The sequence below is a fragment of the Vicugna pacos genome, chromosome 5, assembly GCF_048564905.1.
Source record: "Vicugna pacos chromosome 5, VicPac4, whole genome shotgun sequence".
Taxonomy (NCBI): Eukaryota; Metazoa; Chordata; class Mammalia; order Artiodactyla; family Camelidae; genus Vicugna; species Vicugna pacos.
The window spans coordinates 13,626,544-13,651,570 of NC_132991.1; the positions used below are offsets into that span (position 1 = coordinate 13,626,544).

General features: G+C 39.2%; 1 protein-coding gene and 1 long non-coding RNA gene across 3 annotated transcripts in view; one reads left to right on the forward strand and one right to left on the reverse strand.

Annotated features, from left to right (window-relative positions):
* The window catches only part of GPR39 (G protein-coupled receptor 39), a 292,796-nt gene that overhangs the window by 4,967 nt on the left and 262,802 nt on the right, over positions 1 to 25,027 (forward strand). The window contains exons 1-3 of one of the 2 annotated variants that reach the window (XM_006196105.4): positions 12,926 to 12,984; positions 13,826 to 13,913; positions 16,945 to 17,008. The gene's annotated coding sequence lies outside the window, so the exon portion shown is untranslated. Of the gene's footprint in view, positions 1 to 12,925; positions 12,985 to 13,825; positions 13,914 to 16,944; positions 17,009 to 25,027 lie in introns of those variants that run through there. The other variant, XM_072960859.1, reaches the window with a different exon arrangement.
* Positions 23,602 to 24,416, reverse strand: LOC140696579 (uncharacterized). The gene is made up of 3 exons (XR_012073064.1): positions 24,300 to 24,416; positions 23,841 to 23,925; positions 23,602 to 23,737 (listed from the first exon to the last, which is right to left on the reverse strand). It is a non-coding gene; the product is annotated as an uncharacterized lncRNA (long non-coding RNA).

Consider the following 25,027-nt stretch of genomic DNA (forward strand, 5'->3'; position numbering starts at 1 on the left):
GTTATGAGGGGGGAGGGTATAGCTCAGTGGTAGAGTGTGTGGTTAGCATGCAGGAGGGCCTGGGTTCAATCCCCAGCACCTCCATTAAAGAAAATAAATAAATAAAAATAAACTTAATTCCCTACCCCCCAAAAAAATCAATTATGAAACTTCTATAAATATGATAGAAAAAAAAGACTGGCCTTGACCATCAGCATTAGTCTGAGCTGCACTAAACCCAATCTGAAAAAATCTCGGAATTTCAACCAAGAATGCTTTGAAGCACTTTAACAATCAAGCTAAGGGGGGAGGGTATTAGCTCCATGGTAGAGTGTGTGCTTAGCATGAGGAGGTCCTGGGTTCAATCCACAGTATGTCCATTTAAAAAAAAAAATCAAGCTAAGGACATAACCATGAAACCCTTTCTTTTGAGTGCATTTAATCCAGAACTATTAACCCTACTTTCTCGGATAGTGTTGAGAAACTACTCAATCTTGGATGTGCTTGTGTAAATCTGAATTTTCAACTCAGGTCATTTTTTTTTTCTTGACACTTATTTTAGATGGATTCTTAAGCATACCTGGCTGAAACTATTTCTCAATTCAAGTCCTGCTAATACCAGTGTCCCATAAGATTAACTCAATGTGTGTTCCAAAATAAAAAAATCCCATAAAAACAGAAGCTGATCCCATGGTTGGATAAATTGAGAAGTATGCTTGCACATTCCTGCCTCTCTGCAGGATCACATGAGAGATGTAATACCCTAAGTAAAAAACAACTTCCTAACGGGGTTGAGGTCCAGTGTGCAGTTTTCTTCAAATTGATTTGATCATTGATCCCCCTCTTAAACCCTTGCTTTTTTTTTTTCACTAAACATCTGTCTCTATATGTAGAGATAGCTTCTGTTCCACAGCATATGGTTTAGAAATTGCTGATATTGAAGATAGCAAAATGACTAACAGAAGGTCAGGAATCTGTGTGTTTTTGTGGCATTTTGAGTTTTTAGTAGAAGAAATGTTTCCCTTCCTGCAATATTGAAGAGGGTGAATGGATGGCATTTTTTCCCAGCACAGATGGCCAATTTGAGGTGCTCTGGCAAGCAACTTTGTGTCTCTAATAAGTATAAAGTATTTTTACCTTTAGCTCAGAGTAAAACCTCACACCGCGTGAAATTGATGAGCAGTTCAAAAATAATATCTCCTATCCTTTTAAAATTAGATTCAGAAAAACCTGAAAAGGGATTGCAATTACTGCGAAAATATTTCAGAGGGCACTGGGTTAATAGAAGCTGGAGAGGAATGGAAGAGGAGACAGGTGCTCGTCACCAAGAATAAGGACTCCATTTGCTCCAAGGGTTTGTAGGGGCAGCACTTTTTTATTGGGGTTTGGTAAGTGTATTTGTATTGATATTGGAATTATATTTGTGGAATTTTAATCATAAGCAGGCAAATACATCTTCCTGAATGTGAGAAAATACACTAGCTAATTTGGGCTATAGGTATAAAAATTGCCCTTAGCACATGGAATGTAACAATAGGAATAATAACTTTATGATAAATTATTTTTCTTTGATGAAGTTTTGCTTTACAACCTTTTGGGTTTAAAGAGAGAGAAAGGGATAAAGGTCAAGACCTGGTTATTTTTGCAGACGACTACAAGACACATACACACACACAGAAGCTCATTAAACTTTGAGCCATACTTCATTCAGCAGGAACATTTGCTATTAGAAATAATTCTTAATTTTGCTTCCCCAATGAGTATGTTAAATGTTTGGTAAAGTCTACCTTTCAAAACATCAGAATGTATTAAACAGCAGTTCTCTAACTGAAAGTGCTGTTTTAATTCAACAAATGTATGTGTGGGTTCCTGCTATTGGCAAAGCTTCAGTGAATACAATTCTGAATAAGATCATCTTTAATCTCAAGGAATTTATGGGGGAGATATGATTTTTTTAAAGTATTAAAAAAGACCAACAAGAACAAACAGGTTACAGTAGTTAGCATTGTGTAGGGCTGAAAGAAAGGAACGTTCCTAGCTCATCCAGAGATGAGGAAAGGCTTCACGCAGAAAGTGACTCTTGAGATAGACTGTTTTTATTTTGAGTGTCTTTTTTGTTTTGTATTGAAGTACAGTTGATTTGCAATTTTAGTTTTTGGTGTACAGCATAGTGATTCATATATATATATATATATATATATTCCTTTTCATATTCTTTTTCATTATAGGCTGTTACAAGGTATTGAATATTGTTCCCTGTGCTGTACAGTATGACCTTGTTATTTATCTGTTTTATATGTAGTACTAAGTATCTGCAAATCTCGAACTCCCAGTTTATCCCTCCAGCCTCCCCTATCCCCCTGGTAACCACAAGCTTGTTTTCTATGTCTGTGAGTCTGTTTCTGTTTTGTAAATAAATTCATTTGTCTCCTTTTTAAAGATTCCACAAATAAGTGATATCATATGGTATTTTTCTTTCTCTTTCTGGCTTACTTCACTTGGTATGACAATTGAGATGGACTTTGAAGGTTGAAGTCAAATTTTCAGAGGTGTGGTTGGTAGACAGCAGATAGTGAACAGTAAAATTGGCATACTTTTTGAGTGAGGAAAAGCAAGTCACCCAATTTGGCAGGAGTTGGCTGGAGTTAAGTATTGGAGAGTAATGAGGAATAAAGTTTGGAAAGCAACTTGTGGAGTGTTTGTATTAGTCAGCTTAGGCAAAGTCAGACTGCAGTAACGAAGGACTCCAAATTGCAGTGATGCAACAAGCTTATTTCTCATTTACATCAGGTTTCCACTGTGGGTTGCCTGTACTCTGTCTGCTCCTCGCATCTTGGCTTTGGGCTCCAGCTGAAGTGGCATCAGTTCTGGCTGAGGGAAAACAGAATGTGGCAGAACTCTGCAACATTTCTCCCAGCATCTGCCTGAAAGAGGCTTGTGTTACTTCTGCCCACATTCATTGGCCAAAGCACATCAGACAGCCAAGCCTACCATTGGTGGGTAGGAATATATAATCCTCTTACAGGAAGGAACAGCAGATCTTTTGAACAATTTACCGAAAGCCTTGAAAGCCAAGAATGAGCCTTTTGCACTTAACTCTTTAGATGGTTAGGAGGTATGGTAAGTTTCTGGACAAGAGCATATGTTTTGGTAAAAAAATCAGGGTGGTCTTTATGGTGTGTGTGTGTGTGTGTGTGTGTGTGAATTCTCTGGGTTCCTTGTTATAATTGTAGGTTCCAGGCAATCAGGTGAATAGTATGTAGATGGTCCACAGATCTCATTGTAAGAAACCCTGAATTAAGGAATGAGTGGGGAGTGAGCAAGTGTAGATGAGACTGGGCAGTGAGTGAGGGGATGGCGGGTCCTCTGTGGGTGGGAGGCCAAGGGGCCACGTGGGTACATGGGGAGTGGCCAGTGCAGAGGCAGATAGACACACTGAAGGAGAAGAAGAGGTAGAGCTACAATGACCCAAAGAGAAACAGCCAGGAAAGAGTAGTGAAAAGAGCCTTAGAAGGTGGGATATCAAGGGATCTCGCTCTTCACTGAGACGTAGGAGGCAAGCCTGTCTGATTCAAGAAAGAGGTGCGAGATGGAGAGAGCAGAGGTAATAATCAGTAAGTCGGAAGTCGCAGGAAATGCCGAGTTTTCAGAGCAGCGATTGAAGAAAGTGTTAACGAAAACTACCACATACGTTTGTTTTTGCATCTCACCAGCAGGGGGCACTAGGGTAGCACATATGCTGATAATTGGGCTCAGCTTCCTGGACCCAGTCATGCCAGCTCTTACTGAATAGGATTCTTAACCCGACCTACAGTGCAGTATACTGGGAGCTTCATCTAATGCTTTTATAGCTGTGAACCTTGATAGAGGGAACCTTTAAGGTTTCTCTTCAATTGCTAAGGCATCTAGTTTTGTGGGGATTTTTTTTTTTGAGCTGCCAATTCCTGTAGTCGAAAAGAAATTAATTCTGTAGAGTTTAAGGGAATTATTACTATTTATTGACTTCACTTGAGGCATGGAGTGGGTATTAGAAGAGAGAGGAGAAAAGACAGAGGAAAGAGAAAAATGCATTCGTAGCACGACTCCTCGAAGGGGAATCTCTGGGTCACAGGATGCGGGCCTTGTACATTTTGTTAGGTGCTGTCCGATCGCCTTCCGGGGAATGTGCCAATTAATTTTTTTTATCAATAATCCGAGGTTCCTATTTCCTCACACCTCTGAAAACCCACCGTATCAGTAAGCTTTTTGATATTTGCCACTCTGACAGAGGAAATATGGAATGTGGGGATAGTTTTAACTTGCATTTTTCTCTTGTGGGAGGACAGACACTTTTTCACCTCTAAATCTTATTTTTACATTTTTTGTTTCTGAAAACTCTTTTCCTGTCCTTTCCCCAATGGATTACTAATCTTCTACTTATTAATTTTTAGGGGCTTTTTTTTTATGAGGTCAGTCAAAAGATTTAGTTAACAACAGAATAAGTGAATTGTGCTTTTTCAGAGATAAATGATGCATGGCTTTCAAAGCATTCCCCTCCCTACCTACTCACTTAATTCACTAATCACATAACTTGTTGACATGCGTCTAAAACTACTGCTTTAGACTCACAGACATAGAAAACAAACTATGGTTACTAAAGGGGAAAGGGTGGGGAGGGATAAATTAAGGCTTGGGGATTAACAGACACACATTACTACATATAAAATAGATAAACAACAAGGACCTACTGTATAGCACAGGGAACTATATTCAATTTCTTGTAACAGCATATAGTGAAAAAGAATCTGAAAAGAAAAAAAATATATGTATGTATATGTATAACTGAATCACTTTGCTGTACACCTGAAAGTAACATTGTAAGTCAACTACATATCAATAAAATGTTTTTAAATAAAAAATAAAATAAAGTAATACTACTGTTTTAAAACACCTTTGGGTGGTGTACTGTTTAGAAGTGTTTTCCTCAAGAGTGCCCATCTCTTTCATTTTATAGTTTGTTTCAATATAGAGAAAAGCCAAAAGTTAAATGGTGACAGATCAGGTGAAGGTGGTGGTTGGCACATTTTTACTGGTTGAAAATTACCAAATGGCAGGGAGTGCTCTTGGATTCCCAATGCTTCAAATGGAGCGTTTTCGGAGACTGTCCAGGTCGTGCTGGACGGTGATGGCTGATAAGATTCAATAGGTTCTCAAGTGAGGATCATCATGAAAGCTCAACCTTCACTATCCCGCCATGAACAGGTAACTAGATTCCTTTGTAATTAGATGACATTTGTTTCGTGGCAGCTTGAGATATAATTCATATATTACCCCAGTCACCCATTTAAAGTGAACAATTCACAATTTTTGGTGCATTCACAGAATTGTGCAACCATCAATCACCACAGTCAGTTTTAGAACTTTTCATCCACTGCTTTGCTGTTAACCTTCCCCTCCTCCGACCTCCCCATCCTAAGCAATCACTAATTTCCTTTCTGTCTCTATGCGTTTGCCTCTTCAGGATGTTTCATATAAATGGAATTACATAACATGTGGTAATTTGTGACTGGCTTCTTTCAGTCAATACAGTGTCTTCAAGGTTCATCTAAGTTATAGCATGCATCTGTACTTCGTTCCTTTCTATGGCCAAATAATATTCCATTGTATATAATAGGCCATGATTTGTTTATCCATTAAGCAGTTGATGGGCATTTGGGTTGTTTCCACCTTTTGGTCATTATGAATTACACTGCTATGAATATTTGCATGTAAGTTTTTGTGTGGACATGTTTTCAGTTCTCTTGGGTGTATACATGGAAGTAGAATTGTTGGGTCAGATGGTAACTCTGTTTCATGTTTTGAGAACCTGCCTGACTGTTTTCTAGAGTGGCTGCACCATTTTACATTTTGACCAGCAAGGTAAGAGTGTTCCAGTTTCTCCACATCCTCAATACCACTTGTTTTTCTTTTTCTTTTTCTTTTCTTTTCATTATAGCTATGTAGTAGGTTGAATTGCTATCTCATTGTGGCTTTTTTTTTTCTTTTTTAAGGGTCTATGCTTTAATTTTTTTATTGTGGCAAAATATGCATAACATAAAATTTACTATTGTAACCATCTTAAGTGTCCAGTTCAGGGCTATAAAGTATATTCAATTATTGTGCATCATTGTGGCTTTGATTTGCATTTCCCCAATGACTAATGATGTTGAACATCTTTCCCTGGCTTCTTGGCCATTTGTGTATCTTCCCTGGAGAGATGTCTACACAAGTACTTTACTCATTTTTAAATCGTGCTGTTTTATTGTTGAATTGTAAACTACACTTTATATATTCTGGATCATGGCTCTTTAGCAGACATGTAGTTGGCAATATTGTCTCCCATTTGGTGGGTTGTCTTTTCACTTTTTTAGTAGTTTTCTCCAATGCAGAGAAGTTTTAAATTTTGATGAAGTTCAGTTTATCTATTTTTTTCTTTCATGGATTATGTTTCTGATATCATATCTAGGAATGCATGGCCAAATCTGAGATCATGAAGATTCACTCCATGAGTTCTTCTAAGAGTTTGATAGTTTGGCTCTTACATTTAGGTCTTCGTTCCATCTTAATTTTTTATCTAGTGTGAGGTAAGGGTAAGTCCTTTCTTAAAATTCCATGTCATATGTTTAAAATCATGAAAATCAATTTGGCAATACCTATAACAAATGCACATCCCTCTCAATTTCCACTTCTAGGAATTTACCCTATAGAAACATCCTAAGGATGTATGTATAAAGTTATTCACTGCACCTTGTTAAAAAATGCAAAGCATTATGGATAACCCAAATGGCTACCAAATGGAATATTATGAGGCCATGGAAAAGAATACAGGGCTTTGTGTGCCGATTTGCAAGGCTCCCCCCCAAATACAATTCAATGAAAAACCGAATTTTTTGTGTATAAAAACTGTAATATGTATCTACATAGAATTGTAGATATGCTATATGCTATATATGCTTATTATATACATAGAAAAACTGCAAGTTTTCATAAAAATCAAGTATAGTAGATTCCTGTAGCACAAGTGGACACTGGGTGCATAGGCAAGTGAAGAGACTTATTCCTGTCTACATTTGATCACAGTTGTTAAAAAATGGAAATGTAGTGCCAAATGATTGGATAAATACATGTTAAATTTTTTAAAAAGTACCTTCTGAAGAAAAAGAGGATGTGGCAAGAAAGTCACATTGTCATGAGGATTGCACAAAGTTTCCTCCAGTTGAAACACAAGTATTTTCTTGCCTGTTTTTTTCGTGACTGCCAACATCCTAAATACAGTCAGACCATTGCTGATTGAGGTTGGAGTTGTGGTCTTCGGCCATGAAACACAGCAGCAAACTGGTCCCTAGGATGCGGAACTAACAGCCCTGACCTCATTCACACAGTAATGAGCCAGCATCACCCAGAAGGTTTACCCTTCAAGGATTCTACAGGAAAAAGTTGTTCTAGAACTTCTCTCACGGAAAGAACACAAACACTTGTGAAGACGCCGTTTCACCATTTTACCAGCAAGGACCCTGACACTGGATTCCTTACATTCCTAGCCCAGGGCAGTGGTGGGTAGGTGCCCTTGAAAGCCGAGACCCTCCCTACCACATGCACATCTGTCCGTTACCCTGGAGCAACCAGACAGAGATGAAAACCTCACCGTGGATATTCTACCCCAGTTGACTCTCACGGCAGTTTTGGAGAGCTTGCTCTTGTCTTTCAACATTTCTAAAGTTGTCTCTTGGTGATTTTTTTCTCAACCCTTTGAAAAACAGTTGTGGTTGTATTCTGTTTTCGCCGAAATAGTGCTCTCCTCTTCCACGTGATATTCTCCATTGAAACATGTATTTCCCCTTTTCGATGCCTATGGTTAGCTCTGCGGCAGGAGCAAAACTGGTCTCAGACATGCAAACTGGAGACAGGAAACCCCAAAATACACAATGGTGCCTGTGTGCCTTTTAACCCTTTCAGTGTGTAGTAGACCAGATGACCTGTGCTCACCTGTGATTCTGAGCGATACTGCAAATGGGACTGGCATTCCGGGAACAAAAGTCTTCCATGGAAAAGATGGAGGCACACTGTGAAAAAGGGGTGAGTCAAATTCCCTCTGTTTTTATCCTCCTTTGAATATGAACCAAACATACCAGCTCCCTAAGTGGGAAACCATGAAGAATTACAGTCCTCGGAGAAGTGGTTGGGGAAAGGGGACAGGGCAGATCAGTATAATAAAACCCAACTTGAGAGAGCAAAAGAACTTCAGCAAAAAGAAACCGATCTTAGAAATACAATAAAAATATTTTATAAATATAATAAAATAACATCCTCTGGATAACTCTGGATAAAGTTACATTTTCAAAGAGACAAACTCCAGAATAAAACCGAGTCCCCAAAAATGCTCTCAACAAATTGATGGCTTCTTTAAAAGACCTGGGATGAGTGAGCCCAGTTGTAACCAGCACCTGGAGGAAAGCTGTTTAGCTAAGCCTGAAGATGCTGCCCTTCTCATGATGGAAGTACTGGATACTCCCCATCTTTCACAGGGCTGTGAGGGTGAAGGGACTAGTGGGAGACTATGAACTCCTGGCTTGCTGCTGCTAGGAATCCCTTTTCTCCTCTAGCGGAGCAGGAGCTATGAAGGGGAAAAGAGCCGCTGTGAGCCGGCTGGCAGTTGGAAGCTCCGTTTTGCAAATTGGGAGTGAGCTTTGGGTGGAAGTGAGGCGTATAACCCTACTGTGTCACTCCTGTCTTGTGGTTGAGGCAAGACACCACATGCATCATTTCTACTTCAACGAGAACTTGAGTCAGACTTTCTACTTTACTGTTTAAAAAAAGGGCCCTTGGTAGGGGGAGGGCTTAGCTCAAGGGTTAGAGCGCATGCATACACCAGGTCGTGGATTCAGTCCCCACAGTACCTCCTCTAAAAAATAAAAATAAATAAATAAACCTAATCCCCCCGCCTCCGAAAAATAAATAACAAATAAATAATTTAATAAGAATACTTTCTTATTAAAAAAAGGAGAGGCCCATCAATTAACTTTCACACTAGGGTCAATTTTACCAACTGCATTTCTTTCCCTGGGTTCGAAAACTTGGAGGCAATTGAGGACACTTTTTCACCCGCTAGTTTCATGTGTCAGTAAGATGTGGCTGTTTTCCTCTTGGTAGAGTTAAGCTTTTCTTTTCATTTTTGCAGAAGACTTAAAAGGGAGACTAAAGGACTCTGGTTTAACCTTCTACTCATTGCAGGCTTCCTCTTATCTTTAATAAGAAACCACCAGCCTCTTTTTAAAAATCTCCAGGGATGGGAGCTTACCTCTGCCAAAGAAATGTCCAGTTCACTGCTGGGCAGCTCTCTGGTTTTGTGTGTCTCCTTGCATTTCACTGATGTTTGCTTCCTTAATAGCTTGGTGCTGCCCCACTGAGCAAGGCCGATTCCTTTTTCTCCTGATGGCCCTTCAGATGGGAAGGACAGCTCTCATCTTAGGGACACCCTGTGGGCTGTGTGCAGGAAGGACATGTTGTGCCTTTCCCCGGGACTGTGGCCCCAGCTGCCATGCTGGCCTTCAAGCTGTCGCTCTCACCTGCAGTTAGCCTTGTACCTCGCTGCTAGATTCATCCGAAAGCAGCTTTACCTTTGTGAAGCACTTGTTGAAAAATCACCCCAGGTTCCTTGTGTTAATTTCAAGCCAAGGCTTTTTTTCCAACCAGCCCTAATTGGCCTCTGAAACCTCATGTCTCTATTTCCCAGCAGAGCCACTCTGCTCTGGTTAGACCAACCTGAGCAGTGGTTCCCCAACTCACTCTGACCATCTGTGCTTCTGACCTGAGGCTTCCTAGTGGTTCGTTATCCAGCATGCTTAAAGTTGGCTTTTCCAAAATCACAATTCTGTGTGCCTTTAAGTTTCCATAAAGCCTATCCTGGACAGTACTGGCTTACAGTGATGGGACATGCATTTTGAATTCTTTCTCATAAGTGAACATCTAAGGTCAGGTCTCCTGGGAAACAGGCTTTGAAATGGAGCTTTGCATACAGGAAGTTTATGGGGAGTAGTCTCAGACACCACGCCTGGGAGGAGATAAGGGAAGCAAGATTGGATAGAGTGAAAATTTGAGCCAGGATGCAGTTCAACAGAGGCTTCAGCCAAATCATGGGGCACCTGGAACTGGAGCGGGCCTTCAGAGTAGTCTTCCACTGACTCAGGGGCCAGCCTTCTTGGTCCTATGTGGACCAGTCACTGGATGTGCGCTGCCCCAGGAAACAGCATCACCTGAGCAGGCAGCTTCATTCTGTTGAGAACAATTTCTGGGGAGGGACTCTCCTGAGTCTTCAAGAACCAGCACTTTCAGGATCTAGGAAAATGAGTGGCCTGGGACCTGAGGCAAAATTGAGTTAGCAATCCATAGCATCTTGACAATGTACAACTAACGTCAACCTCGTTTGCACTTGCCTGGATGCATGTGCGTGTAGGTGATTGCAATGTACCCCTTACCTTCCCTAAGAACCACTGTTCTAGCCCTTTGGGGACAACTCAAGGAGCCAAGGATTGGGATGTTCTTTGTTACTTAATACGGCAGTGCCTACTGAGAGGAACAAGCAGATACAGGTTAAAATAGTTAAACGAGGGTTAAAAATGGAAATGCCATCAATATTGTATGCAGTCTGGATGTAGTTTTTGCCTTAAAATTAGGAAATTCCTACAATTTGATTGTGAGAAAAAAAGTCTGAATATAATTGATTCAAAACAGTTGATTCCAGGCTTTGGAGAGCTGATCCGTTTAATTTTATTGGTAGTAGTATATTTATTGACCTGCTACATACAGAAAATCACACAGATCCTAAAGGCACAGCTTGATAAACTTTGGTGAATACACCCCTATATCCAGTACCCAAATCAAGAAAGAGAAGTTTACTACACCCCAGAAGTCCCCATGTGCTCCCCTGCAGTCCCTGTCCCGAGAGGAGTAACCTCTATCTTGACCTCACCATGGTTAGTAAGCTAGCTCTTGACGTTTCTACAAATGGATTGCTCAGTGTATAATCTGTGGCTGGCTTCTTCTCAGTGTTACATTTGTGAGAGTCATCTGTGTAGTTGGGCTCCATTCATTCTCATTACTCTATAGTATTCCATTACAGATATACCACAATTTATTCATCCATCCTGTGATACCCGGACATTTGGTTGTTTCCAGTTTGGGGCCATTATGAATCGTGAAGGTATGCGCATTCCTGTACCTGTGTTTTGACGAAGATGTAGATGCATTTCAGTGAAGATGTATATGCACCTAGGAAGAGACCTTCCGAATCTATGTGTCCATATGATTAGTTTTAATAGATACTGCCAAACAGTTTTCCAAAGTGTTTGTACCAATTTACAACTGAACAGTGGTGTATGAGAGTTCTAATTGCTTCACATCCTTGCCACCGTGTGCTTTTATCTGTCTCTTTCATTTTAGCTATTCTGGTGGGTAATCATGGTTTTAATTTGAATTTTCCTGATGACCAATGAAGCTTCTTTTAACGTTTACTGGGCTTTGCCCCCAGAAGCCTGCTAAAGTCTTCTGTGTAATTTTCTACTGGGTTGTCTGGGCAAAGGATTCTTTGTGGCATGACATCTGTAATATATATTTATTAACATGATAGAGGAAGAGGAAAACAGATTAGAATGGTTAAAATGTAGCTAGTTTGCCATAAAACTCTACTAAAACTATATAATAAAAATATAAAATAAATAAAATAGATAAAATAAAACTATACTATAAAAATATTTTTATTTATAATTATATAAAGTTGAATGATAATACACTAAATTATGAACCATTGCTCTCTCTAGGTGGGAAGATTGTGGATAATTTTGGCTTTCTACTTTATAGTTATCCTTATTTGCTACTGCCTATATTTGTTTTAGTAACAAGCATGGATTACTTTTATAATCTGGAGAAACAACAAAGCTGTTTTCACTGGGAAACAAACGATCAAAACCCAAAATGAAACAAACACTGTGAGCATGCGCTGGTTTGGCTTTGCCGTCAGCCTCTTTCCATCTGGGACACTGAGAGGAAAAGTGTCTTCTCTGGTCATGCCTTGAAAGTTTGGGTTAGAAGAAGAAAGGGTGAAAATGAAGAATAGTTTTTCTTGCCTAACAGCCGTGTGGTCCCTCGCACCCGCTGAGCCCAGGAGTTGATCCTACCAGAAAGACTGGGCTAATTACTTAAATTGCCTTTCTTTGCGGGAGCGAACCTTCCCAGCGCCAGCCACTAAACTTATTTGGTCTGATTGCTGGAGTCCTGCTGTTAGCTGGGATGAGGAAAGCACATTATTGCACAGTTTAAGGGTAATGTCTTTGTTTACGTTTTGCAAGGCAAACAGGGTTACTTCCAGCCTTGTAACCGGGAGTTCTACAAACATGAGGACGGGGGAACACGTGACCTCTCCCCTCCACCTCGTTCATTTTGTTCTGTCTGGTCCTACTAACCCATAAACCAAAAACATCACATCAACCCAACCTACCCACTAACATACAGCTTTTAAAAATTTTAAAGCAATTTCAAACGTATGGAAAAGTTGCCAGTATAGTACAAAGCACATTCCCCCTACTCCTGAACCATTTGAAAGTTGCCCACATGATTTTCCATCACGTCAAATATTTCCGTCACTATGAAGAAGGTATTCTCCTACATAACCACCATCTTTTAAGTTAGGAAATTAACATCGACATGTTACCACCGGCCAAATTCAGGTGTCTTCAATTATCCCAATCATTGGATAATTGAAGACACCTGAATTCAGCCGGCAGTAATGTGTTAGAAGTACCGGTTGCATTAACCAATGGGTTTTAATGACTAGATTGAGACCCGGCACCTCTTTAAGAGCTGAGCCGTGGTTGGCCAGACCTCCCTCCTCGCCCTGCCCCGCCCCACGCCGAGGGAGGCCACGGGCAGAGAGGTGGGTGCTTGCTCTGGCGAGCGCAGATCCAGGGCGGCGTTGCTGTCCCAGCAAACGAGGTCAGGCTTTGCTCGGGGAAGCAGAGGGGAGGCAGGGGTGAGGGCTAGACAATCCTCTTGGGGTAGGGACAGGACCCAGAGAATGTCACCTAAGCCCCACCTGAAGTTCTCCATCCCCACCTTTTTCTTTTCTCCCACATAGTCGTCCCCCGGTTATCTGCGGAGGGATAGGTTCCGAGAGCCCACGTGGATGCCTGAAACCAGGGATAGGGCAGAACCCTACATAAATTCTGTTTTTTCCTATGCTAACGGGCAGGCAGTGTATATACAGCGTGGATACGCTGGACAAAGGACTGCAGGAGATTTCATCACGCTACTCAGAATAACTCACAATTTAAAACTTCTGGATTATTTCTGGAACTTTCTACATAATGTTGCCTACAGGTAAAGGAAACTGCGGACAGTGGAAGCGCAGATAAGGAGGGACCACGGTGCTTCTACCATGGTCTCCCCTCCCCCACCCTTCCTCTTTGTTTATGCCACTCTATTTTCACATGCTTTTCTGTAATTCTACTAAATTCTTTTTCAAAACTTCCTGAAAAAGACAGAAACAAAAACAAAAACAAACAAAGAAACAAAAAAAAAACAAGGAAACTGCTTAAGGTTGTTATGTAGTGGGAGGTGGGAAGGTGAGGAACAAGATTTGCTCTATATGGCTTTTTTATGTAATCTTTATTTTAAAAATCGTATTAATGTATCACCTCCCGAGAAAGACAAGACTTAAGAACAAGCAAACCAAACTAGAAGAATGTTTCTTGGTGCATCCTACCTGTTAGTAAATCTATTTTAAGGGATGAGGAAAAAGGGCGAAATCATCATGTTTTGTACCTTTATCATCTAGGAATACTACAGCCTGGACCGTTTGTTGCCTCCTGTCTGCCTGTGTTTCTTTGTGACTTTACCACCACTGCCGACGTCTGTTCTGGAAGGTGAGTCTCATGAAGGCATGGGAGATTTTTTTCTCTTTTAAATGGCATAGCGAACTCTGTTCTAACTCTGCGTCCTCAGGCTCCTTGGGGATGGGTGTTCTCCAAGGGTATGTCCTGTGCTGCTTACCCTTCATTCTCTCCTGATCGCCTCCATTCCCATGATTTCCACCCTGTGCATAATTTCCAAAACTACATCCTCCAAACTCACATCTGTCTGAGCTCCAAGACTGCATTTCCAATTGCCCATCAAACTCAGCCCAACTTCCTAGTGATATTTTACACCCTTGGAGCAGTTCAGCCTACCAAACTGTTCACATTATTTTTGCAAATATAGAGAGCTGTGCAACCATCCAGTTTAAGACATTTCCATCAACTCAGAAAGTTCCCTTGTATCTATTTGCAGTTATTTCTCTCTCTCACTGTCAGACTCAGGCAACCGATAATCTGCTTGTTAGTTCTATAAATTTGCCTTTTCTAGAAATTTCTTAAATGGAACCATGCAATATACAGTCTTTTGTGTATAGTTTCTTTCATTTAGCATAATGACTTTGATGTTTATCCATGTTGTGGTTTCAGTGCTAAAGAGCATTCCATTGTACAGATACATAGCATTTATCTATTCACAGTTGATGGACATGTGGATTATTCCCATTTTTTGCTTATAATGCTGCTTTGAATATTCACTTGCAAGTCTTTGTGTAGACACACACCTTCATTTCTTTTCAGTAGATACTTAGGAGTAAAATTGCCGTATTATTTGTTAAGCCAATGTTCAGCTTTTAAAGAAACTTCCCCACTGTTCTCCTAAGTATTGCACCATTTTAGAATCTCATCAGTGCTTGGTGCTGTCAGTCTCTTACTTATAGGCATTGTAGTGGGTGAGTAGTGAATGGTATCTTACTATGACTTTAATTTGCATTTCCCTAGTAAGTAATGATGTTGAGCCATTTATACATTTTCTTGGGTGATAGGTCTACTAAAATCTTTTGTGTATTTTTTAATTGCCTTCTAATTATTGAGCTGTAATAATTCTTTGCTTGATCTGGATACAAATCCTTTATCAAATACATAATGTGCAAGTATTCTCTCCAAGTGTATGGTTTCCCTTTTTGTTTTCTTGATGGTATCTTTTGAGGAACAAATGTTTTGAATTTGGTTGAAGTGCAATTTATCAGCATTTTCATGCTTTTGGTGTCAAATCTAAGAGTTTTCTGCCTAATCCAAGGGCAGAAAGATTTTCTCCTATGCTTTCTTTTAGATATTATATAATTTTAGCTCATACCCTGACGCCTATGATCCATTAAAGTTTACGGAGTGAGATAAGAACTAAATTTGTTTACTTGCATATTCAATTGTAAGGGCTATTTCTTGAAAAATATAGTTCTTAACAGCAGATTGTTTTGGCATCTTTGTTGAAAATAAATTGTCCATTAATGTAGAGGTATATTTCTGTACTCTTTATTCTCTTCCATTGATCAATATGTCTATATACCAATACTGCACTTTATTACTATACTTGTTAGTCAAGTTGGAAATGAAGTAGTATGACTCCTTTAATTTTGCTTTTCGTATTCAAACTTATATTGGCTAGTCTAGCATTTTCATATATAGTTTAGGATCAACTTGCTAGTTTCTATAAAAATCATCCTGCTGGATTTTGATAGGGATTGCGTTCGAATCTACAGATCAACTTGGGCAGAACAGCCACCTTGACAATGCTGAGTTTTCCAACCTGTGGACGTGATATGTTTCTCCACTTTTTTAAAACCTTTTAAAAGCACTGTTTTGAAGTCCTCAGTGATTTTTTGTTTTATTCTTTTTATGACTTGCAACTGGAATTTTTTCTTTATTTCATTTTTAGATTGTTTGTTGCTTGCATTCTACAGCTTTGATAAACTTACTATTTCTAGTAGGCTTTTTCTACATTCTATCAGATTTTCTACATACATATTTTGTGAATAATGATAGTTTTATGTTTTTCTTTCTATTCTGGGTGCCTTTAATTTCTTACTGTAGCCTATTCCTGGCTAAAGGCTTTGGTAACGTTTTTGCTGCTGAAGCCTTTACCCAGGTTGCCAAAGGTTTGAATAGAAATGGTAAAGCATGGACATCCTTGACTTGTTCCTGATCTTACGGAAAGCTTTCAGTCTTTCACCATTAAGTATAGCACAGCTGTAGACTTTTTCAGAAGCTCTTTACCAGGTGGAGGAAGTTCTAGTTTTTGTCTACTTTGTGAAAGAAGAGTTTTTTTGTTTGCTTTTTAAAAATCATGAATACCAGGTATTGGATTTTGTCAGATGTTTTTTCTGTATCTGCTGATGTGATCATGTGTTTTTTTTATCCTTCATTCTATTAATATGGTACATAATATTAATGTACTTTCAAATGTTAAATCAATTGTAATTTCCTGAAGTAAATCCCACTCGGTATGTAATTTAAAAAACATATGCAGAGTTTGCTAGTGTTATTTTTTTAATTTTTTGTACTAATTTTCATGAGTGATATTGGTCTTTAGTTTTCTCTACTTCCGATATCTTTGGTATCGGGGATAATCCTGGCCTCATATAATGACTTATGTTGTGAAGTATTTGTTTCTCATCCATTGTTATAGATTAAATTGTGTCCCTCCTCCAAATTGATATGTTAAAGTACTAACCACTAGTACCTCAAATGTGATCTCATTTAGAGATAGGATCTTTCCAGAGGTCATCAACTTAAAATCATTCTTGTGGGTTCTAGTCTAATAAGACTGGTATCCTTATAAGAGGGGGAAATTTGGACACAGACAGACAGAGGGAGAAGACGGCCATCTACAAGCCAAGGAGAGAGGCCTGGAACAGACTCTTCCCTCACAGCCCTCAGAAGGAACCAGCCCTGTTGACACCTTGATCTCAGACTTCTAGGCTCCAGAACTGTGAGGTAATACATTTCTGTGTAGGCCATTCAGTTCAGGGTACTTTGTTATGGCAGCCGTCAATTGAAAAAAAAAATTGCACAACCCAAAAGTTGAGAATTGTATTTTATTTGGCAGGCTTTCTGAGGACTTGAGCGCAGAAGACAGCTGCTCAGATGGCTGAGGGACTGCTCCACAAAAGGTAAGGAAGGAACCAGGATTCTGGGGGGGTGGGTTGGGGGGGTGGGAGGTGTTGCAACAAACAGGTAGTTGGAACATCAAAAGATGACTGTTAATTCAAGAAAACGAGGTATCTCAAGTTAATGAATTTAGCATTTTTCTTTGGGAAGATGCAAGAGTCTGAGCTTACTGAAATCACTCCTTTGATCTGCACCTAACTCTCTGGGGCCAGTGTGCTGCTTTCTCCACCCTGAATCCCCTGAGGGTGTACAGAGGGGTGGCTGCAGTGGCTGCTGGCTTGATGGCTGCAACATCCTTTGTTCACTGATACAGTAGGCGACATTCTTCATCCACACAGCCCTAACAAAGTAATACACATATTTTCTAAAGAGTTTGTGTAGAATTGGTAATATTTCTTCCTTCAATAGCTGATAAAATTTACTAGTAAAGTCATCTGGGCTTTTTTTGGGGGGAAGATTTTTAATTACTAGTTCAATTTTTTGTTTGTTATTGATCTTTTCAGATTTTTAATTTCTTCTTGGGTCAGTTTTGGTCATTTTTGTCTGTCTAGGAATTGATACATTTTAGCTAAATTGTGTAATTTGCTGGAATTAAGTTGTTCCTAATATTCCCTTATAATCCTTTCAATTTCTGTGGGATCAGTGGTTACATTCCCTTTTCATTCCTGATTAATAATTTTTATCTTTTTTCTTTCTCAGTCTAGTGAAAGTTTTTTCAGTTTTATTCATCTTGTCAAAACAATTGTCTTGATTTTGTTGATTTTTATTTTATTGATTTCCACTCTGATCTTTGTTACTTGGAGGAGGTACTGGGAATTGAACCCAGGACCTCATGTGTGCTAAGCATGAGCTCCACCACTTGAGCTATACCCTCTGCCTCTCTACTCTGATCTTTGTTTCCTTCCATGTAGTTACTGTAGGTTTGATATGCTCTTCTTTTTCATTGATTATAGATATTCTAATTTAAGCATTCAGTGCCATAAATGTTCTTCTAAGCATTGGATTAGCTGCACTTATACATTTTAATATGTTTGGTTTTGTTTGTAATATTTTCTAGGTAACTTGTGATTTCTTCTTTGACTCATGGGTTATTTAGAAGTATGCTTTTCAAAATTTTGAATTTCCCAAATTTCTGTTGTTGATTTCCAATTTAGTTTTATCATTGTTGGAGAATGTATTTTGTATGATTCAAATCCTTTTATGTTTATTGAGATTTGTTTCATAATTTAACGTACGATCTGCTCTGGAAAATGTTCCATGTGAATTAAAACCATTGTGTAATCTTCTATATGTGTTACTTGGGTGCAGTTGGTTGATAGTTGTTTACAACTTCTGTATCATTATTTTATTTCTAGTTTCATTGCTGAGAAAAGGGACTTGAAATCTCTAACTATAATTACTAAATTTTTATTTCAATTCTGTCAATATTTGCTTTATGTATTCAGCACTCTGTTATTAGGTACCTGTATATTTATTTATTTATTTTTATTGAAGTATAATTGATTTACAGTGTTGTATTAGTTTCTGGTGTACAGCATAGTGATTCACTTATACATATTATTTTTCATTGTAGGTTATTACAAGCACTGAATGTAGTTCCCTATGCTATACAGTAGGACCTTGTTGTTTATCTATTTTATACATAGTAGATTGTACCTGCTAATCCCAGACTCCTAATTTATCCCTCCCCTTCCCACTTTGGTAACCATAAGTTTATTTTCTGTCTTTGAGTCTGTTTCTGTTTTATAAGTAAGTTCATTTGTGTCATTTTTTTAGATTCCACATATAAGTGATACCATATATTTGTCTTTCTCTGTCTGACTTACTTAGTATGATCATCTCTAAGTCTATCCATGTTGCTGCAAATGGCATTATTTTATTCTTTTTTTATGGCTGAATAGTGTTCCATTGTGTATGTATGTATATGTGTGTGTGTGTGTGTACAGCATAGTGATTCACTTATACATGTTATTTTTCACACACACACATATACGTACGTACATATATATATACATATATATATATATGTATATATATATACACACACACACACACACCCCCCACAACTTCTTTGTCCAATCATCTGTTGGTGGGCATTTAGGTTGCTTCCATATCTTGGCTATTGTAAATAGTGCTGCTGTGAACATTGGGGTACCCATATCTTTTCAAAGTAGGGTTTTCATCTTTTCCAGATACATGCCCAGGAGTGGGATTGCTGGATCAGATGCTAACTCTATTTTTCATTTATGGAATCTCCAAACTGTTTTCCTTAGTGATGCTTATATATTTATAATTCTTATAGGTTCCTGGTGTTATGATCCTTTTATCATTAGGTGATGTCCCTCCTTATCTCTAGTAATTTTTTTTGTCTTAAATTCTATTTTTCTCTGATATTAATGTAGGTATTTATAATAACTATTTGCATGGTATAATATATTTCTCCCATTCCTTTTCTTTCAATCTATTTGTGTCTTTTAATCTAAAGTTTTTTCTTGAAGACAGAGTATTTTTGGAGCTTGACTTTTAAACCAGGCAGACAGTGATTGCCTTTTGGTTAAAGTGTTTAATCTATTCACATTTAATATAATAACTGATAAGGTCAGATTTATATCTACCATTTTGCTGTTTGATTTTTGTTTGCCTTATGTCTTTTTTGTTCTTCTGTTCCTCTTTTGCTGACTTCTTTTGTGTTAAACAAATTTTTTTGGATGCCATTTTAACTCCTGTGTTGTTTTATTAACTAATTAAAAAATGAATTTCTTAGTGATGCTCTAGGTTACAATATATATGTAAACTTATTACAACCTGCTTCAGTTTAATAATGACCATTCTGGTAAAACACAGCAACTTGGTTCCAATACAGCTCTATTTCTTCCTCCCTCTTTTGTGCTATTATTGCCATATATAGTGTATCTACATGTGACACAAATCCTACAGTATAGAATTATAATTATTGTTTTGTGCAGTCACATTTTAAAAAAAAATTCAAGGAGAAAAGAGAACAATACCTCTAGTACAGTCTTTTCAATTTATTTATTTTTATTGAAGTATAGTCAGTTATAATGTATCAATTTCTGGTGTACAGCATAATGCTTCAGTCATGCATATATATACATATATTCATTTTCATATTATTTTCCATTAAAGGTTATTACAAGATACTGAATATAGTTCCCAGTGCTATATAGAAAGAATTTGTTTTTTTAATATATTTTTATATATAGTGGTAATCACTGGCAAATCTCAAACTCCCATATTTATCCCTTCCTACCCCCTTTCCCTGGTAACCATAAGATTGTTTAATATGTCTGCGAGTCTGTTCCTGCTTTGTTGATGAGTTCATTAGTTTCCTCTATTTTTTCTTTTTTCTTTAGATTCCACATACAAGTGATACCACATGATATTTTTCTTCCTCTTTCTGGCTTACTTCGCTTAGAATGTTGCTACAAATGGCATTATTTTATTCTTTTTTATGGCTGAGTAGTATTCCATTGTATAAATATATCACAGCTGCTTTATTCAGTCATCTGTCAATGGACATTTAGGTTGTTTCCAATGGCTTCTACTTGAAGTACGTCAGTTGACTCCTGTTGTCATGATCTTGCCTTACATAGCTACCCCTAAGAGGCTAAAGGCTGCAAAAGAGTGGGTGGCTTTTGAGGCACTTCCCAAATAAGTTTCTATTTTCTATTATTTTTTCAAGTGAGGTTGGTCTTGGTTGCTGCTGTGGATGAAAATGAGATACTGGTGCCAGTGTGTATTAAGGTATATTATGGCTCCCTTGGCCTCATACACTGTTTCATTCCAAAAATAGCAGGACAAAAAAATGGTCAAAATCAAGTCGCCGTAGATGAGATTGCCTAACTTCTTAAGTCTTCCCACGAGTAATACATATTATCATGACATTTGGCAAAATGTTATTACATGATGACATAGACAAGATTTCTCAAAATACTACCAGACTGTTACTTTAGGCATCATAGTATATGTTTTTGTCATAACTATTATGGAACACCAAAAAAAAAAAAAGACAGTCTGTACATGAGTGCTGATTTTAGATTAAGCCTGTCAAATCCTTACAGCTTACAAAAGGGAAATTAACTTCTGGCCATGATCCTTCACTAGAGGGTGCTCAGTAGATCATCACAGAATGAGGTAAGACCCTCCCCTCCTTCTGTAACAATTCTTTGTTCACATTCTTTAGGATCTTCTTAAGCACCACAATTCAACATAAGGATGTGTCCTGAGTGGAAAATGGGGTCTGTCTCTTGGGCTGAGCGGTCCATTTCCATAATAATTAGAGACAATGGACATAAAGCATATGTAACATGTACTCAGTGAATGATAGTTATCCATATTACTGTCATGATAAGTAATTGGTAGTTATTTTGTGATATGGCTGATGTGAATTTATTTCTAAGGACAGGAGCCACCCCTGAAGACAATGATAGGGTCAGGTAATGGACTTTGACAAGTGAAGGCTCAGGCAGACCCCCGTGCAAGGCGGCCTCATGCGGCACCACTGCTCTACTGAGAGCCCTGCCCTACCTGGAGGCACCCCCTGACTGCTAGTGCACTGTCACTGGAGTCACGTGCCTAATGCTGGGGGCGTGGTCTGTGGGATACAACAGCCCTTTCATAGGAAGACCTGGATCCAGCGCCATGACTTCCTACCTTTGTGAACTTAGCAAGTTGCTTCATCTCTTAGAGAACCAAGTCTCATCTGTAAAACAGGGATGATGATACCTTGCAGACTTTTTGTGAGAATTGGAGATAATATATTGGAAGTACTCAGTACACAATAAATGGTACATACTGGTATTATTTAGACACTTTAGTGGCATCCATCTATGACTCCTTATCTTGGAGGTTTTTATGTGAGGATTAAAGGAAAAGTAAATATGAAAGTAATAGGTCTACATAACAGACCCTCGACAATTGGTAGACTCATGTAAATTTCAAAGAATAGTTATTTTATGGGATCATTTAAGTGTAACTCAATGTGGAGTTTAAAGACTTATTTTAGCTTTGGCTCTATTGCTCATTATTGTGTGCTCTTGAGCAAAACACCCTGGGCCTCAGTTTCCTCACTCAAAAATTAGATATTTGGGTAAATGAGAATCCAAAATGTCCCTTTTACACCAAAAAGGATACTTACTAATACCTTTTAAGGGAGTAGCTTTGGGATATCAGGAAACATTCCAGAAGCCCAGCTAACACTAACAAGTTAGGGTCATTAACTTTGCAAAATGAATGAATTCATTACAAATGAAAGTGGAAGCAAATGGTTTATGCAGTCAACTTAATTCATTCAGATATATTTGCTGTGCTTCTGAGCCCTGGAAGAAATTGCACTGGGCTCTTCTGAGTGCCTCCAAAAAAGGTTTTTGATGGAGTCTTACATGTTTTGCTTCCTACTCACATCAAAACATTCAGCATGCTTTAAATTTAGAAGCAGCCTTTCCTCCTGGTGTTAAGGAAGCAGTGAACACATCACCTCAACCATCTTTCTAACAATGAGAGAGCAGCCTGAACCCACCTGCTGTTTTTATTTTATTTTATTTTTAAGGAAAATACCTTTTGCCAGTCAAAAAGATCAAGTTTACCCTGAAAGAATCTTTCCTCTTAATTAAAAAGCTGTTAAATGACATGCTTTTCAAAGCATTTCTTTAAATTTAATATCAGGGGTGGTGGTGAATGAGAAAGCTTCTCTGCTTTGGGGATTTTGAAACAAATGTTGTTAATGGATTACTTTGATGCCTTAGCTAGCACATACATTCTTCATGATTCACTGTTTTGTTATGCTCAGTGCTTGGCACAGAGTAGCTGTTGAAATGTTGGTTGACCAAATAAATGAATAAAATAAATATTTTTTCATGGTCTCCAACGAGAATAATGTAAACTGTCTCGAGTGCATTAATGGTAAATTCTGTTTTTTATAGAAATTAATGAGGCAGGGCACCTGAACTTTGGGAAATTCAATTTGGGAGTAGTTATATTGGGGACAGCGTGGCTTGACATCTGCTGGAGGACAGGATGGAGTAGCGTGGAGGAGAGCTTATCAACCCATTGCTTGGGCTTTAGCATTCAGTCTCCAGCCCAAATAAAGCTTGTTTGCCTCCTCTTTCTGTGGTTTGGTATTGGGGGTGTGGGCATGTGTCATGGGAGCTGGGGAGGAATGGCTGAGCCCTGCCTGATCTATTGGAAAGAAACAAGAGGTCGCAAAAGGAAAAAGTCTGAGACAAAATTCTTTGATATGTGGGACTGAGCAAGTGAATGGTATTTGCGTTTGGAACTTGATGGTGTTCTCCGTACTGGTGACTTTCCGTACTAAAGGTGCCCCTTCCTTCCTAGAAGACAAAGAACTTTGCTTTATCCTTCACGGTGTGCAGTACTCATTGCAGCACACGAGAACCAGGGTCCAGGTGGTACAAAGTAGAAGGAAGAGTATTAAACTACTCGTGGCTCAGCTGGGAAGCTGTGTGGCTTTGGGCAAATTGTTTAACCTCTCTGTGTCTCTGTGACAACATCTGTAAGGAGAGGAGTTTGGACCAGGCGACTTAAAAAATATATATATATATTTATTGAGGAATAGTCAGTTTACAATCAGGTGATCTTCTTTATTCATCAACATGTATGTGCTAGGTGCCAGGCACTAGGCCAGCAGTGGGATCCCAAGTTGAGTCACACATTCCTGGTTCTCATCCTTGCTGCTAAGGTCTGTGAGAAGGCTTAATAATAATAATAAAAAAAAAAGTCAGCAGGTAAAGAGAGGAAATGACTAATTCTGTTTGCTAAGGTTTAGGAGCTGACATTTGAAGAGTAGAAACTCACCGGATGGTTATGAATTCCGTCGTCATTCATTCATTCCAGAAATGTTGGCTGCATGCCTGTCGTACACAAGGAATGGGGAAACAGCCTTGAAAACAAATAAGACCTTTTACCTCATTCGGCTTCATCTAAGCTGGGGGCTGGGAGGGGCGGTTGGGAAGAGGACTATTCATGTGTAACACTTAGTGAACATTTAGTACCTGTCTCACTGCACCCTCCCAGTACCCTCACAGCGTACGTAGGCTGTTCCCATCGTACACTGTGACAGCGGAGGCCCACAGGAGTGGAACGACTTGCCGAGCTCTCACTAGTAGGTCATAAGGACTCAGAGTCACCTCTGTCTGTCTTTAGAGTTTCCGCATTCAACAGTCTTGCCATTTTGAGGGTGAGGAGGCTTCGGAGGCCACTGGCTGGTTGGTTGTTTCGCGTGCCCAGCATTTCTTCTTTGAGTTAACAGCTCACCTCTTTTCTTCGGAGGTCTAACCCCTTGGACCCGCAGTCCATGTGTTTACAGTGCAAATCTTCTCTCTCCTCGGGACGGGCTTCAGACGCGAGGGCCTGAGTCAGGCGTGGCCTATTACAGCGCACGGCTATCCGGGCACAGTGATTGGCCAGCGGGCTGGCACGTGACCAAGCTGCGCCGATGGGAGTCAAAGCCCTGACTTCTGTGGGGGTGGGGGAGGAAGAGGCGTGCTCTTTACTCTGGGATTGTTAGCCTGCTGATGGTAAATCCAGAGCGGCTGATGGCTATCGCTGCCCCCACAGGAGAGGGCGCCTGCCTGAGATGAAGCTGACAGGAAATCAGGGCATAGCCACATTTCCAGACAACATGATTTGAATCCTTGGCCCTTGTTTTGCTTGGAATGGGCGCTATTCCTGTACTTTTCAGTTGAACTAAGAAGTTACTTTTCTCCTCTTAAGATCATCTGCATTTACGGTTACTTGCAACCAAGAGTCTTGAAGAATACAGCCTCCAGGAGTGTAAGGAGAATGTTTATTTCCCTCTCTCCCTTGTATGATCTTGATAGCACCTGTAAAAGTCTCTTTCAGCCTCACCTAAACCTTCCTTCTCAGGGGTTAACAGGATGTGGTCTTTTGAGTGAGTCTTTTGTACTCCTGCTGTCTCAGAACTCTATCCCCAGGATCTCAGATTTCTACACACTAAGTGATGCCAGGCTTCACACACCTGG